This window comes from Morone saxatilis, unplaced genomic scaffold (genome assembly GCF_004916995.1).
Source record: "Morone saxatilis isolate NCDOM2014 unplaced genomic scaffold, NCSU_SB_2.0 Contig24, whole genome shotgun sequence".
Taxonomy (NCBI): domain Eukaryota; kingdom Metazoa; phylum Chordata; class Actinopteri; family Moronidae; genus Morone; species Morone saxatilis.
In genome coordinates this window covers 21,958,711-21,975,476 of record NW_023339807.1, presented here as the reverse complement: position 1 = coordinate 21,975,476, position 16,766 = coordinate 21,958,711, and the positions used below count along the sequence as shown (strand labels likewise).

The 16,766-nt window shown below is 40.0% G+C and overlaps 1 protein-coding gene across 1 annotated transcript in view; it reads left to right on the top strand.

The window, feature by feature from the left end:
* The first annotated feature begins 8,534 nt into the window (after positions 1-8,534).
* Positions 8,535-16,766, top strand: part of sv2a (synaptic vesicle glycoprotein 2A) — a 52,002-nt gene continuing 43,770 nt past the window's right edge. Inside the window, exon 1 of the mRNA XM_035671631.1 lies at positions 8,535-8,667. The gene's annotated coding sequence lies outside the window, so the exon portion shown is untranslated. The remainder of the gene's footprint in view (positions 8,668-16,766) is intronic.

The following is a 16,766-nucleotide window of genomic DNA, read 5'->3' as shown; positions in this document are numbered from 1 at the left end:
AAACTCCCAGCTGTGTTTATAATTTGAATCTGTGCCACACACACACACAAAGAAGCAATTTCATTTTCATACACAGCTCACAAACTTTATTTTTTAACAAAATAAATATTTACATATGATCTGGAACACTTAAAAAGTAGCATGGCACTGTACAATAGATTTTAAATGTAAAATCCAACCATCTTGCATGATATTTACAGTCAGAATAAAACAATCTGAGAATCATGTGCAAAATGCTCAATACCTTCACAGGAAATGTACAAAGTAAGAACTCGTCTGACAGGAAATGTTAAATATACAAAATATCTACTGCACAGTTAACTCATGTAAAGCTCTGGTTTGGTCTCTCCAGTTTCAGACATTACGTTCAAAAGGATGAAACTCTGTTTTTATATAGACGTAGGCAGAAAACCATGCTATTAAAAATATGAAGGAGATATTTTTCTGGATCATTATGTTGTACCAACATCTTCTACAAAGAGACTTTCTTCCATATTTGTTACGATGACATGCAAGTTTTCAACCATCTACTCAGATGCATTTTGGCACTTTAAACCTATGGATATTAGTGTCATGCATTCTCACATTTCACCTGATAACCACAGACAACAGAGCAAGAGACAGTGTAAAGTAAGATGGCCATTAGTTGTAGTCCATTTCACCACTATGGCAGAGGCAGTTAAAAATCAACCAGGTCACAGCTGAAGAAAAGGTTTGAGTCCCAACATCTGAAGAGAGTCGACCTCCCTCCCATGAAAGAGCTTCAACTTTACCCCCACCGACTGCCGTGCTCCTTCCCCGTGAACTGCTGCTGCTGCAGGATGCCGCAGGGCTCGTAGAAGTACCCGGAGGAGGACGGGGCGAGGCCTCCGAGCTGGCGGATGGACTTGCACATGGGGCAGGGGTAGTCGGACAGGCCCTCGATATCTTCGAAGGCCAGGTTGACGATCTGGTCGCAGCAGGGGTCACAGTAGAGGTGTCCGCAGGAGAGGCGCTTCAGGCGGGCCTCGTAGGTGATGCAGCACTGGCAGTGGGGCATGTCGGGGCCCAGCGACAGGGAGCCGGTAAGGGAGCTGCTCTCCAAGCTGCCGGCCTGGCTGGAGCCCTGCTTGGTGGGAGACCTGAGAAGGAAGGGAACGAAAGTCAGATAAGAGATCCACACACTGTAGAGCTGAAATGATTGGTTGAAACAAAACAAAAAAACATATTTTTATAACCAATCAAACACTGGCAGATTCCAGCTTCTTAAATGTGAGAATTTTCTGATTTTCTCAGTTTTTATATCATTGTAAACAGAATATCATTGTGTTTTAGGCGGTTGGTCCATCAAAAGCAATTTAAAGATCGTATGACTGAGTGATTGTGATGGGCATTTACACTAAATGAATAAATACTTTCAACAGTAACTCTGTACTGTTAACTCTCAATACATTTTATTTAATAGAGCAACATTTACAACATGGACTGGTGGTAATTAGAGATGATAAACTGGCAAATAAATCAGCTGAATGTCAGAAATGTCAGGTCTGTTGGATGTATTTTAGAAACAGCATCTGCGTCACACAACTTCTCTTCTCTGGAGAGCAAGTACAAGTTTATTTTTCAATTTTAAAATGTTTTGCTCAGTACATCCTGGTCACAGTTCTTTAAAGAAACATGTTTACATTTAAGGAAACGGGCTTATTTGCTCTCTTGCCAAGATCTCTTGGATCAATACCACTCTCGTATCTGACCATTAAATAAGGAGCTAAAGCATATAGACTGAAAGCCGGAGAGGAAATCTGCTGGCCTAAAAACTATTAGTGAGCTTTCGAGGTGCCAGGCTTCCTGTTTCTTCCTGTTTCCAACTGACAACCCACGAGCACCCCTGGACTTTCTTTTTTTATGACTTCTGTGGTCTGTTAAAATTATATTATTTTATTGATTTACTGCTTAGTCCATAAAATGCCACAAACTATTAAAAATGCCATCAAAATGTAAGCAAGAGGTCAATGTGTAAACTGTCCAAACCCAAAATATATTGAAGTTATAAATAAATGAAAAAAAAATAAGCAAATCACTCCCCCTTGAGAAGCTGGAACAAACTAATGTTTGGCATGTTTACTGGACACATTGAAGTGATTTAAAATATATAATTTCAGCACTATTTTAGTGTAATTTTATTCCATGCTGCACTTCGTTAAAGCAGATTTAAGATCTATAGCAAATAAGCAAAACTAGGGCTGCAACTTATGATTATTTGCATTACTAATTAATATTGTTTGGTCTGTAAAGGGCCAGAACATTGTGACAAAGTCCAAGCTGATGTCAAAAACCCAAATATATTCTATTTTCAGCAAATGCTTGCATCAGAGAGGCTGGAACAAAATCATGTTTTACAACTTAGTCTGAAAAATGAAGCCAATAATTCTAAGAAACTAGCTTGCTAAGAAACACGATTCAGTTGCCCTTGACACAAATGGGAACACGCTGGGATCAGGCTTTTTACGGTGCACACTAACAACAGTTTGTTCCAGGGAAAAAAAATAACTGGTAAAACAAGACCTGAAATGATCCCAGGTAGGGTGGAGTGGAGTGATTGCTCAATAATTTAAATTGTTGAGGTGAGTCTGCTGACACTCTTCAGGCTGTAACGTTAGATTGAGACTGTATGTTCTGTGTCTGACTGAAGGTACAGTCTGTTGCTTGGGTGTTGGGAGCTCTGCCTTCCTCATTAATAGGTGCAGTGGACATATGTAATACTAGCAACTGATGTCTGAAGCCTCATTAGAAAATCAGTTTTGAGAATTCATTCAGCTTCTTCCTCTGAGCCATTTTCATTTGCTAGAAAATCGTTTATGTTAATAATCCTGGGCTGGGTTCCCAGTGGACTTTCAGATTCACTGTTTCTAAATTGTGTAACATGAACTGGCCATCAGTGGAGGCAAAGCTGGATAAAACGAGTGCAAATAAGGACTCAGAAAAAACCTGTTGTCATAACAACTGAAGTGAAGGACGATATTTCCCCGTAGTATTTAAAAATATCAAATCAATTTCTGCCTGATTCATCATTCTGCCTGTTCATCTGACATTTATTTGTTTAAAAAAATACATATAATACTGAGTGCTGGCAGTGAGGATTACACAATTAAAGATTATCCAGAGTGGTGAATTTTAAAACATACAAGCAAATATGAGAGAAAAATAAACAGGTAGAATTAAAGGAGACTGGAAAACAGCTTCACGGGTACATTATAAAGGCATTGCCACAGACGCACCGCGGGAATATGGAATGAATATCTGATGAATTTGTGCTGATATCTGATAAAATACAGCTTGATCGATCGCCACTCACCTTGACGACGATGAATCTTTAAAGCAGTCGAAGCTGAGAGCTGCGAGGATCCTCCACAGCAGGTCCATGCCGGTTCCTCTCATGGTAGCATCCAGATTTCAGCGACCTGCTTTCTGGCGAGCGTCATATTTTAGGAAACGCAACACCACTCAATCTCTGTTGTCTTTCAAATTCAGGACTAAACAACAAACACACACAAATCCTCCCTCTCCCTCTCCCTCCCACGCCACGTTTTTAAATATGCGAATGAAAAGGATGTACCATCATCATCATCATCACCATCATCACCCGCAGGCATGTGAGAGGACGTAAACAAAGCGCCACTTTCATTTCGTGCCTTCGTCTGTGCGTGTTTGAGTCGCTTTCGATGGTTTCTCCCGTCTTGTCTCTCCTCCTCCTCCTCCTCTTCCTCTACAGCAGCAGCACGAAGCGGACGCAGGGCGGCGCTGCTGAGGTGTTTCATTTGCATCAATCAGAGAGAGAGAGACAACCAATGAGCTCAAAGTGGAGCAGGAGACTGAAATGGCCTCAAAATACTGATGAGGTTTGGAAATAAAGAGATCATGTCGCCCCAGACTAGTGTGTTTATAGGCATCATAATAATCCCACCAACACCTCTGGATTTGGATCCTGTGTGCAGGGAAATTGTTTAATGTATGGACAGTGTATCACAGTTTCTTTATCATGATGTGTCAGTATAATGTGTACTATTTCTTTGTATTATTTATTTTCCTTAAAACATTTATATTAAAAATATACTTCTCCTACTCTGTGTAGTAGTAGAAGTGTGCGTATGTTTAAAAAAGGAATATCTTATTCTTCGGTCATTCAAATATCATTGTTTTTGTCCTATAGATTTTGTCCTATAAATATTAAAATATTTTCTGTGCATTAAATTTCTTCTTCTTTCTTGCATTAATAAAACATTTTGCTGCAGGACATCAGTGCGTTTCAAAGGATAGTTATTTTGGATAGTTTTGTGAAATACTGGTGATGGAAAATTTTTTAAAGCTAGTCTTTAAATCAGTGTTGAGAAGTAGGAGTTCTTCAGGTGGACTGAATGTTTCAGCAATGACATTTTTACTCTAAGCATCACCTGAAGTAACCACCAGATGGCGACAAGAATTTGCCCTAAAACCAAACCAAAAAATCCTGTCATTAACCATTTTCATAGCTGGAGACAATAGCTATATAACATTAATAATACTATAAGATATTTAAGCTATACCAACACACTATATAACACAGTATATCATACAGTAAGCTCCCATAAGAATAATATCACTGTTTGTCAGAGATTGTATTGACATTAAAATCATGTTGCATCCTGGTTAATACAGAGAGATTGAGAGGTTAGTTAGGTAGACAATCTTAATTGAGCTTCTCAACACATATACCTGTGCAGTTTTATTTAAAGCCTCTGTTTTCTACTGCACTTCATTACAGCATTTACAGCTGTAGATAAGAGTTGGCAGAGGCACACCATAAAACCGGCCCTGACTGCGTTATTGAGTCCAGGAAATTTGATCCTGTCTGAAAATCCAATTGTATGTCAACCAGGCGTGACCTTGCTTTTTGTTAATGCAGGTAAAGAGAAGACACATTTAAAAAACAATTAGAGTCAACAGCTGCAGACACACACACATACACACACACAAACTGTAGAGCTGCAGCTTGTTTTTTGGAGGTATATTTTGGTGTGTTTAGATAATGATCTGGTGTGTAAGGGCTTCAGCCAGACCAGCTGCAAGCTGCTGCAGGGAAACGTGTGCAGCTGTGTTAATCTGCTCTGTTTGATTACCAACAGGTTCCTCCATAGGGCCCGAGATGGAAAGGTGTTGCTTAGCTTCTCTTTTTCTCTCTTTCTCCTTTTCTGTAGGCTGTAAAATATTACAAATTGATTTCCTTCCTTGATGTCAAAAAATGATAAATAACTTGAAGTCTCCAAATTGTGTTGGCTAGTTCTGTGGCTTAATAAGACTGGATTTTTTTAGGCCAACATGGACATCGATATTTGACAGGTTTTCTTTGGCTAATATTCAGTTTTTTTACCTAAATGCATAAAATAAATAAAACACATTTTCACAAAATGTATTAAATTGTTTTTAAAGAATTCTGAGATATATGAGCCAACACTGTATTCTTTGAAATGACGTCCATATTGGATAATTTCACACCTCATAATTTACATTAAGTATCATTGGCAGGAATATTGTGGAATTTATGTAGCAACATGGAAAGTAAAGAAAAGTGGAGGTCAGAATGGTAGATGGGTGCATAGTGGGTTTGATTTTCACAGGCCTGCAAGTAAAGTTTGCCTCTCTATTAACTGTAATCACCATCTTTCCTCAACCTTCAAACCTCAAGTGTTTTCAAACCACAGGGCTGTTTCTGCTCTTCTGTGTTTGCACATAAAGGACAGATGTGTGTTCCTCTATAGGTCTTCTTTACATACAGCAAAAGCTACTCTGTCACATTACTGTCAGTTGGAAGGTTAGCTACCAAGGGAGCCACAGTCTGTTAACGTCTGACCAGATTTCTCACTTGCAAGCGACACAGGATGTGACAGGGAGACTGAGTCAGGTATGCTGCAGTGTAGCAGAATCCCTTGTGTCTGTACTCGGGTTAGGAAGGGGAAGGAACAGATACTCTCAAACACAAATCAATGAAGTCAGATCACCAGGTTGGCCCATCCTGTGCTTAGCATTTTTTAGACTAATGCTTCGATTACACTGTGGGAAATACGGCGATAGAAGGACCTACATCTGGAGCCACTAAACATAACCTTATAATGCTAATATCTCACAGAACAAGATCAGATCATGGACTATTAAATTCTTTATTTTCCTCAAAAACTTTTCTTTTTTGGGATTTGGAATCCATAACTAGACTAGCTAGGGAGACTCAAGACTAGCAGACAGCTATACTGGTTCGGCAAAATTTAGAGGAAAAGACACCTGGTACATAACATATGACGCAAGTTTTTTTAATTCTGTGTGTAATGACTACACACTTGTACAATTGAAGAATCACTTTAGGGCCAATTCCCTAAAACCAATAAGGTGTCACTTTGTCAATCAAACTGTTTCATCACTCTTCACAATCAGCCTGAGCCGGACAGAGGATGGAGGTTCTGGTGCCTGCAGATAACAGTCTTTTAGGCCAGCTGATCAATAGATGGCCCAAACAGACAATAGCAGCTGGAAGCCTAAAACGAGATGATGTGAAAGGCTTCTTCTGATCTAATGGCTCCTGATGAAAATCAGACGACAGCTGGAGCATCAGAAGAAATAATAGGACATACTGAAGACGCAGTGGAGATGTTTCACACATATGTGGCCCTGGTTTTAAAGTACTGAGGTTTTCTCAGTTAATGAGTTTTTATGTTGTTTTATAAGCTGAAATCTTTCATTTGTTTGCTCTTACTGTGTTTTTGTTTTTCAAGATTTTTAAAACCACATGACCATATACCAAACTCATTCATGGCTACATTTAATGTCTTTTTTATTCCATATTACCTTAAAGCTGCTCTAATTGATATTGTTTCATTCACAATAGATCAAGTGACTACGTGTAATGTGAAATCTGTCACTTGTAGTGATAAAACCACTGAGAATTATCACAAGTTTGCTTTTACACCTGCAGTTTAAGGGTTTTGGCTCAATCTTACTGCTCTCATGAGCTTTGTTTTCAGCAGCAGCAGGCAGCTATTTCCAGCATAAAATGCGACCTGCCCAGCACCAAATGGCGAATAAAGTTGGCAACTACATAGCTGGTGAACATTCGGCATGCCAAAGAGCCAGATATGTCCTTTAGTAGACACAAACAGAGCTATAAAAAGAGTAAATATTGTTCTCATCTTTATCAGGTGGCCAGAAACAGAAATGAGGCTAACGTTGCTCTGAGTCTGCTCAGTGTGTAAATGGGCAACTGTTTGCTTTCCTTCTCCATGCACCTTGCAAGTAGTTGACATTGTGCTAGAGAAATATCATTAACTGAACCTCAGATGCACACATGAAAATTGGTGCACTCCTAAAACAGAGGTTCCCAACCTGGGGGTCAGGACCCCCAGTAGGGGTCACCAAAGCTTCCTGGGGGGTTGCGAGGCCTTCATAATTTTAAGGTGTGTAAGAAAACTTAAAAAATATACTACGCAGTGTGTCTATATCTCAGCATGTTCTTCATTTCTGTAAAGAAAACTAAGGTAAACTGTTATTTTTAAAGTTTAGATTATTATTTAGGATCTAAACTTGAAAGACCTGAACACATATTCACAGAGCTTGCACTCTATGCTAAACAGCCCTGTCCTCTCTAGAAAAGTACGCAGGTAAAACAACCAAAGAGCTAATAGAACCATGGCTCAGTGTCATGGAAAAGAAAACACTGAATTTGTCAGAAAGGGAAGCCTATTAAGTACTCATCTCTGATGCAATATTTACAGGAAATAATCTGCTCAGAATGCATCGGAATTGCTCGCTTTACACAAACTTCCTGCAGTTATTGCATTAACTATTTGGGTTCATTGAACAGTTTATCAGTTGTTCTGTACTTGTATTGTTATGCATTGAACATAATATGAAATATCCCCAAAATATGTCACTTTGTCAGGGGTCGTCAGTTTACTGAGTGAAAAAGGTTGGGAACCACTGTCCTAAAACGATTCTCACAGTTAATTCATGGTTTCTGCTACAACACTGCAGTGATATTTGCATCACATCCTTAATGGGGGTTCGGTTGTTTTCCACCAGGGGCATCCTTGTGATCTTTTTTCCTTTTTAACATGGCCAATTACAGGCACGAGCCCAAGCACGTGCAGGGAGAGGCTTGTCTTGCACACTTCATTGCACCAACCATTTGGTGCATATGGAGCAAATGACTATCTAACCGACATCCACTGAGTATGAGCGTGGAGAGCGCGTTTCCTACCTGGCTCTGTGCATCCCATATAAACTGTGACTTTGTAATATTTAGACCCACCAATGATTGAGTCACTCAGGAGCAAAATAATTCACCTTCACCGTCTCAGGTTTCATGCAAACCAGCGAACCCCCCTCTTCTCTCTGAGAGGAATGGTGTCTGCTAGAAGAGGGATGGGAGTGGAGGAGGAGGAGGAGGAGGAGGAGGGGGCGGTGTCTCCATCCAAGAGGGATGTTGTGTAGTAGCCTAAGTAAAGGGGGCGGAGGAGGGAGGAGGGTGCAGCTCTCTCCTACTACGTCAGTGTACATCACAGGGACACACAGGACCTTTTCGCTCCAGGTACTCGGGGTGACTCCCAGCATAGAAAAAAAACGAATCCCGGTCACCCTAAAACGTGCCGACCTTACCATCAAAAGGTAAGAAAATAAATAATCCTTTTTAAATGTGCATTTAAAAAAATCTTAATCTTCTTTTAATGCATTAATTCCCCCCGATTTCCTCAGCTGCTGCCGTTACGCACCAACCTGCATCCAGGTGCACGATAACATAAAGATTTACATATGTTTAAGATGCAACTCGACTTTTATTTATCATCAAAAACGAGTTTATAGGCCTGTGTAAGTCTGTGCTGTGCAACGTTATGACCCCTAAACCCGTACCCGGAGGGGAATCAAGAAATATATCGGCCTTTGGATGAGAAAATGTAGGCTATTCGTTTGAAATGTTGCATTCAGGCAAGATTTTAAGATTTCGGATTGCGGATTTTTGCGCCCTTCGTTCTTCTTCTTGCTGGCTCTTGTGCGTTAAGAGCGATCATCATCCATCCAAGCGCAGAGGATTGACTCTGAGGAGGAGGCAGGGGGGGGAGAAGGGTAGGAGGTTAGAAGTGTTATGTTTTAATGTCTTTAAACTGCACATACGACCAGCTTCCAGTTTATCGATCCAGTTTTGTCTGATTGGCGATGGTTTTGGCACCGATGCCCTTGCCCTCTCTCGGTCGCCTGCTCCGCCTTTTCTCTTCAGTACGCGGTCATGATGTGCAGTTCTGCCTTAACCACACTTTTTTCTCAGATTGTAAAAAAGTTTTCCTTCTTAGGTGTTGTTCAGTTGAATCTATACAATGTCCGGACAATCTCTGAGGTGTCAGTGTAGCTGGGTACCCTGTCCTGCGTCGTGCGCCAAAATGACCTTGTAGAAACCCAGCGGGGAGAATGTGATGGAGAAAGAGTGATGAGCATTTTTTTCCCCTCCTGCTTTCCTCTGTGGTGTTGCTTTGCGGTGGTTTATGTCAGCGGTGCTCAAACGACTTTGCCCTGAGAGGGACAATGTTTGATATTGTGAGCCTCCTTTTAACTCTGGTTTGAAAGAGGATTAGGCTGTTGGACAGTGATAGATGGCAAGAATTTATGGTCTATTCTGTGTTTGGGAGGTGATGCCTCTTACAAGTTGGCATGTCTGATGTCTTGTCCCTGTAGCAGCCATGATTGCAGCTCATGCAGTTTCTGAGCTATTAATGTATCCAAGGCACAAGAAGGGTGGCAGTGAAGGGAGCAGCTACTGTTGCAAACCTTCAGGACTACTGACAGTCCTGTTTTCTTTAAAAAAAAAAAGATTTATGGTGTGTGGTTCAAAGCCTCACACACTTTCAACCTCTTAATAAGGATTCAGCAAGAGCATTGGTAACATCTTTGACATACAGTATAAAAGCTCCTCTTTGAAATTTATCTTGTTCCTTCTGATACATTTGACACCCAAATAGCCCCACTCCTCAGGGTGATTACTTTATGTGTCTGTGTTGTGGTAAATCAATGTTGGTTATTTTTCTCTGCAGTCCATCCAACAATCATTTTCTACACGTGTGCAGTGTTGTGCTGTGCTGGAGCCTGCGGACATGCAGGTGTGGGTGCTTCCTCTGAAGTACCAGGAAGAGAAAGGCCCAAGGCAGCTGGGGGGGTTTCGACCCCCAGAACTTCAAGAGTTCAGTATGAATCCTAGCTGAATATACTAAACACAAGGATGTAGTTATTGGTAGTGATGTTTGCTCCAACTTTGCAGTAACTGACAAAGATTGTTGCAGTTGGTGAAGCCAAATCCAAGATTCAAAACAGAAATTTTAGAGCCGCAATAATTAGTTAATTAAAAGACAATAACCAGAAATTATTTTGATAATTATACATCATGAAGTCATCTGAAATCAAAAACATTGCTGGTTCCACCTTCTCAAATGTCAGGATTTGATGCTTCAGTTTCTCACATATGATAGTAAAATTAATGACACAAGCTATCTAAATATGTCTACTTGGGCACACAATGCACATTTGTTTTTACAAATTTCTGTCATTTTTATTGTCAAAATGATTAGGAATGAATTGAGAAAATAATCAGCAGTTTAATCGATACTGAAAATAATCAAGAGTAGCTGCCATAATCCCTTTAGAGGAGTGATATCGCTGACAATATGTTCATGTTGTTCTACAGTCTGTGGCTAAAGATTGAAAAGAATTAACATGTTGAATTATTTGATTCAAATCTTTCTATGCCTTGAACCATTACACAGCATCACTCAGCACAACAAAAGAGGGATGATCACCTGATGTCTGTGCTGCAGGTGAGGCTGACATTGCCATTTAAAGGGCTGTTCACACAGCTTACACACTCTGGAGCTCCACTTGAAACCAGGAGGAGCTAAGGGAGCTGCTCTGTTTGGTGTTCTCATTTTCTGCCTGCTACCCCTGCTGATTGGGCCGTGCTCCGGTCTGTCCACAGAGATTAGCCCTGTCACAAGTTACAACTCGCCTCTCCCCGCAGCTGGAAGCAATGGTGCCGGATACATTGGCCTAACATCTAAAAAAACAAAAAAAAAAACAGGTTGCGGTGCAGTAGAGCACAGCTATCCTCCTCAACTACCCCATCCGGGCGTTGTCAAGATCTGCAATTAGCACAGCTGTTTTAACATTTAGATCTGTGCTTCAAGGAAATTCTGGTTCATTTGTCCTGCATCATTTTTCTAGATAAATCTGTTTTCAACTTGTGATGCTGCTGCTGAAACATTCCTCTCTGCTAAAGATTTACTGTGAGACAGAGAGATAATCGATGGCCTTTTCTGTCGTCTCCAGATGGGTGGGTCAAAGCAGCGATAAGTGTCAAGCACATAACTCTCCATTAACAATTGACAGCGCATGTGTTTATTATATGCCAGAGGTGCCTGACTAATGTCTTCTGTTTTTATAAACAACCGCATATGATTAATATTCATTAGCCCTGTCCTCTGATTGTTTTTATATTTGTGATATGTCTTAATTGACTGCTACTCTACGTATGTAACCAATCATCAGGGATGATAAAGATTTGTTTTACAAGTCCTAAATTTTCTTAATAATTTAATAATACTTTCATAGGAAGGAACTTGTATGTAACTGTAATTTCCTTAGAAGGTTTCTGGTAAGGGTTATGTAATTTGGTACTAATAATATGGCAAATGGAAACTATAAATCTTTATGTGAAATCTTTCTGTATATTTGTAAAATATGTGGAAGTGTACAATTAGACAAATATTAAGAATAAGATTGACTTAAGTTTAATGGGATCTCTTAATGGACATTTACATTTTGGCTGTATTTTCAAAGAAATTTTCCTTTTGCTAGATTAGTAGGAAAACAAGAAGTAATTAGATATTTGGGGAAATATAGCTACTTATTTATTTTCATGCTAGACTTAGATGAAAAGAATTGATACCACTTTCATCTGTGCAATAAGTACAGAGTTTGAGCCCAGAGGCAGTCAGCAATAACATAAAGACTGTAAACAGCATGTAACTCCCGGTAAATCCACAGCTTTACATTTGTTTTTGTGTACAGATTAAATCCATGTCATTCATCATGTTAGCTAGCGAGCTTCACAGGTGCTATTAGGCATATTAACACTGGAGAGAGCCAGTTTAACTTCCCCTTCTGAGCTACTGTATGGCGGTTAACATGGCGGACCCCATGGAAGTTGACCCAAGTGATTGCTAATCAAGTGATTCTAGTAAAAATTGTTCTATAACTATATAAAATATATTTCATTTCTGCCAATAGAGGCTTCTAAATGTTGCACATTGGACTTTTACCACACAACAGACAAAACATTTTGCAAATTGTAGACCTATTCCTTTAATATGTGTCTCAGATTATTGTCTCTATGTATGTTATTAGTACCTAATTACATGGTCCATTCATGAAACCTTCTAGGAGATTATTAAGAAATTATGGAACCTGTAAAATAGAGCCTCTCCTCTTTTCCACTCCACTACTTTAAAGACTAGTGCTCGGTATATTGAACTGGAGGCGGTAATGAGATGACACATGCCGCAGCTCCAGCAGAAACACAAATAGCTTTGTTGCACAGAGAAGCAAGAGCAAAGCTTCTAGTGACAATTTAATTCACACAACCATAAAAAAAAACATTACACCCATTGTTCACTGAGAGAGAAGAGCTGCAGCAGAGCATCTGCAGAATGTGGTGGCAATGATGTCTGCATAGTGACTTTGGCCTACATATTCTTTGGTGTCTAGGAATAATTCACTTTCTCCTTGGAAGTAGCGATGTTTACTTGAAATACATAGTTCGCTATTACAAATGTTAATTTTTATTTTTTTTAATCTCAGGACTTTGTTTCTTTTTTGTGAAATATCTCAACATCTACTGGATGGATAATGTGAAATGCATGGTCTCTAAGCCTACTGACTATGATGATTTTGATGATGATGAGTTTTCATTCATCCGGTAAAATAATTTACTTTTTTTACAGGCATTCATGGTTACCAAAAGATGGATCATACTGCCTTTGCTGATCCTCTGACTTTTCCTCGTAACACAGTGGGGTTCACATTTGTGGTTTTCAGTAAAATATCTTGAGAAATATTGGCATGAAATTTGGTACAGACATGCATGTTCGTCTCAGGAGGAAATGTAATAATTTCGGTCATTCCCTGACTTTTCATAGTTGCATTATTTGAGATGATTGTCTTAGTAAAGATTAAAGGTACTGTAAGCAATATTTTTTGTTGTTAAATTAAGTTAGATAGCCATCACTGATATAAGAGTGTTCAGTCAGTAACATGGGTCTCTCAGTCCCTGCTTTCTTTTTTTTTTTTTTCTTTTTTTTTTGGCCTTTTCATGGCTTTATTGGATAGGACAGCTGAAGATAAACAGGAAAGGTGGGTAGAGAGAGAGGGGATGACACGCAGCAAAGGGTCGCAGGTTGGATTCGAACCCAAAAACTGCAATAACTCCGTATATGGGTTGCCAGCTCTACCGACTGAGCTAACCAGGCGCCCAGTCCCTGCTTTCTGCAGTAAACTGAGAATACATTTTCTGGTATCCCATTCCTACTTTATCCAATCGGGAGAGAGAACTCCACAAAGAGGTGGTCCTCAAGGGTAGGCAGCAGAATGTCAGTGTGGTGATGAGGGGAGGAAGGGACTGCTAACTGCAAGAATGGACAGGACGTTAGACAAAATGTCAATCCAACTTATAGCACCTTTCATTTGACACATCGGTTTTGTTTCATATTAGTAATTTGTCAGTTCTCAGCAGATTAGCCATTTTCCAACAAACACACCTTCAGTGAAAGACATTTTGAGATGACGGCAGGTCACAACACTATTAACTTGTACAGACATTATAGAAATGGTGAATGCTAATGTACTGATCATAGATAATGACACTAATGTGAGCTGCTGGTACATAGAAAAATTGTGTGCACACAGCTGTAATGTGCACAACAGTTTTAATCTACTGTGCAGCAGGTTTTGAAATGCACCTCTCAGCTGCCCTCACTCTGACTCCTTCAGTCCATTTTGCAGTGAGCAAAGCCAAAATGGATGCAGAGAGCTGACGTCACTGTGTTTGACATGGTGTTGCTAGCTGCCTTGGTGCCACCAGGGTGACGGTGCACATTAGGAGCCCAAGCAGGGGAACAATGACGTGACTCATGTTAGGCTGCAGATTCTCCCAAAGGGGACTTTGCAGCTGGGGAGGAGCTATGACCCAGTAAGCCTAACCACCAATCATCACACCCTCCTCTCAGGCTGCTGTTATGTTGTTAGCCTTGATTGGCCTGAAGCCATGCAGGAACATGGGGCAGCTGAATAAAACTGTCACTTCCTTCGTGACTCTGTGCAGATGTCACACTGTGGTTGGTGCGGATGAGCAGGAACTGGACCAAGACTGCTGTGAGAAGAGTTTTTTTTTATCGCACCAATACATCACTGCTGAGGGCCGAGTTGACTCTGGCACCGCTGTCCTTGTGGCCAGAGAACAAGACATGAATAATTGATGTATCCCTCACACAGCCAGAGCAGGACTACCCTGAAAGCTCAGACCAGAGTAGCTGATAGAAAAATGATGGATGAGGATAGATGAAAACTGCTGGTCGATGGGTGAGATTAAGAGTTGCCACAAGAGGCTTTTACTGGGCCAGAATGATGAGTAAAAGCTGGTGTGTGCCTGTAATGGATTCAAAAGAATACTACATTTTCCACTTCACCCTGTTTAGAGGACACTTCAATGACTTTAGTAATGGGGGACATTATTAAACCAACTCACACGAAGAGTCTATATTACTCAGTATCTGAGGCTAATAGTGATTTAATCTCCTCAGGCCTGCTAAACATACAAATCATTTCAGCAAGAAAACTACTCTTTTAAAAAAAAAATTAAGAAAGACTATTGTATGTTAATTTATATAAAGTATATAATTATTATATTTATATAACACCAAATCATAACAGAAGTGATCTCATGACACTTTTAATATAGAGTAGGTCTAGACTGTTACCAACAATTCCCACCATGAATAAGCACTTTGACAGTGGCAAAGAAAATACGGTGAGAAAACTGACTCTTGATTATGATTTGGCATGAAGCTCAGTGTGGTCGGCTTTCGTGGTCGCCATCTTGGAAGTGGCCATTTGAACTGCAGTTTTTGTCAGTTTCCGTGTTAGCTTCATTTGCCAGCCACAAGGGTTGCTGCTTGATGACTAGAATAGTGATGACTAACAGGTAAGGTAATTACCATGTTCACCATCTTATTTTAGCATGTTAGCATGCTAATTTGACCTCATGATGGTGACAATATTGAAAGTCAGAGGATCACCAATGTTATTACAATTCATTGTGAGGGGCCATGAATGTGAATGCACCACATTTCATGGCAATCCATCCAATACTTGTTGAGATATTTCACCCAAAACCTCATAATGGCCTTAGAGGAAATATCAGGAGATCATCAAAGTCATTAGGTTTCATTGTCTGGGGACTGTCGATATCTGTACACATTTGGTGTTAATCCTTCAAGTAGATGTTGAGATATTTCACTGAATAACTAAAATCAATGTGTGAACACATTTTCAGACCGAGCAACATTGCTTCCGCTAAAGACATTATTTAAAAATGATATTTAAAACTTTCATGAAATGCATATTGAATGACAAAAGCTTTACTACTCTCTCAGCAGCTTGATTCCTATTACTCAGCAGTCTGTACAGACAGTTAATATTAGATATATGTACATAGACAGCTGCCTTGTCTCCCTTTTCTACTTTGGCGAGCTGATTTGAAATGAACATACGGCTGAATTTAATCTCCTCCTGTGGTCTGAGCCCATCATGGCAGCCGACAGTGTGCTTTATTATGAGCGTAGGTGTTTGTTGACTGAGTCTTGTGGGGCAAATCTTCAAACAGAAGCAAGCGTGTGGGCCGTGCTGACCCGACCCAGAATGCAACACTCCTGATGCACTCATGAGAGCAGAATATACTTTCCAACTAGAATATCTATACCTATCCAGTGGATCGATTATTGTGTTGTGTGCTTTAGTAGCATTTTATGTGCATCTTAGTGGGCTGTGAGGACTAATGGCTTAAATAGCTCCTTGCTCTCCAGTGGCAATTGCATTCTGTAAGAAAAAGATGTACTAAAAGCCAATTTTGAGAAAGAACTGCTGTTAAGTAGTTATGACACATGAATCGTACTGATGTTGTGATGTGCCAGAGTTTTCTTTTACTGGCCACCACTTCACCGCTCACCACGGTGATTACGGCACTTGGTGTTGCTAAGAAACTATGTCAAGTTTTGTTCTAAAATGACATTTGAACAGTGAGTCTGGACAAAACCTCAGATAGCCATTCAATCCATAAAAAACACAGACTGAGAACATAATAGTGTATAATTTGACCAGCCTGTATCTTGGAAAAATAGTGAATATTAAAGTTAAGCTGGTGATTTGTTATTCTGTCAAAATGGATAATGTAGTGGTTCAGGAATGAAACCTTGCTTTCTCTATCAGCATGTCATCTTGATCAGGATTGAGCCTCAGTGACAATCTATCAGAGGAGAAAATTCACTGCGTGCGTCACAATGAGAATTCAAAGATGTCAAGAGAAATTAATTCAGCGCTGCATGACATTACCAGCCATCTGCAGCTCTGAGGATTCACCACTGACCTAATCATTCCCACCTCTCTCTCTCTCTCTC